Source organism: Barbus barbus, assembly GCF_936440315.1.
Source record: "Barbus barbus genome assembly, chromosome: 28".
Classification (NCBI taxonomy): Eukaryota; Metazoa; Chordata; class Actinopteri; order Cypriniformes; family Cyprinidae; genus Barbus; species Barbus barbus.
Window position 1 is genome coordinate 30,600,716 of NC_136756.1, and position 1,568 is coordinate 30,602,283.

Consider the following 1,568-nt stretch of genomic DNA (forward strand, 5'->3'; position numbering starts at 1 on the left):
TCACATCTCGTTTGATTCAGATCAGATTCACATCTCGTTTGATTCAGATCAGATTCACATCTCGTTTGATTCAGAGCAGATTCACATCTCGTTTGATTCAGAGCAGATTCACATCTCGTTTGGTTCACATCTCGTTTGATTCAGATCAGATTCACATCTCGTTTGGTTCACATCTCGTTTGATTCAGATCAGATTCACATCTCGTTTGGTTCACATCTCGTTTGATTCAGATCAGATTCACATCTCGTTTGATTCAGATCAGATTCACATCTCGTTTGATTCACATCAGATTCACATCTCGTTTGGTTCACATCTCGTTTGATTCAGATCAGATTCACATCTCGTTTGGTTCAGATCAGATTCACATCTCGTTTGGTTCACATCTCGTTTGATTCAGATCAGATTCACATCTCGTTTGGTTCAGATCAGATTCACATCTCGTTTGATTCAGATCAGATTCACATCTCGTTTGATTCAGATCAGATTCACATCTCGTTTGATTCACATCTCGTTTGATTCAGATCAGATTCACATCTCGTTTGGTTCACATCTCGTTTGATTCAGATCAGATTCACATCTCGTTTGATTCAGATCAGATTCACATCTCGTTTGATTCAGATCAGATTCACATCTCGTTTGATTCAGATCAGATTCACATCTCGTTTGATTCAGATCAGATTCACATCTCGTTTGATTCAGATCAGATTCACATCTCGTTTTATTCAGATCAGATTCACACCTCGTTTGATTCAGAGCAGATTCACATCTCATTTGATTCAGATCAGATTCACACCTCGTTTGATTCAGAGCAGATTCACATCTCGTTTGATTCAGAGCAGATTCACATATCATTTGATTCAGAGCAGATTCACATCTCGTTTGATTCAGATCAGATTCACATCTCGTTTGATTCAGATCAGATTCACATCTCGTTTGATTCAGATCAGATTCAAATCTCGTTTGGTTCAGAGCAGATTCACACCTCGTTTGATTCAGAGCAGATTCACATCTCGTTTGATTCAGATTGGGACTTCGGAGAGCAGAGTGTGAATGATTCAGGTCTCAGTTTGAATGGTTTCGGGGAGCAACCATGAATCATCGAGGTTCACTGAGAGCACACCATGGCGGTGACGGAGGTGAAGAAGTGTACATAGTTTTAACCTGATTTCAGATCCATTTTATTCATTTTAAGACATTTTAATGAGACATTTATCATTTACATGAATAATAGTAGTTAGATAATAGTCTCTTATTGGCCTTTTTAGCTGAGCCATCCATAGAAAATGAAACAAGCTCTGAAAATAGATAAAAAAGCAAATATTATACAAATACTTCATATTTAATTTGGACACAGCCCACGACTGAGGTGCCCTTGAGCAAGACACCGAACCCCCAACTGCTCCCTGGACGCCGCAGCATAAATGCCCACTGCTCCGGGTGTGTGTTGCACATTCAATGGGTTTAAGAGATGTTTTAGTTTTTTCAATCGCTAACAAGCATTATTCCATACTGAAGCCACATTTTCAAAACTGTTCACACATTCAGCGATACAGAAGTCTGTGTGGACC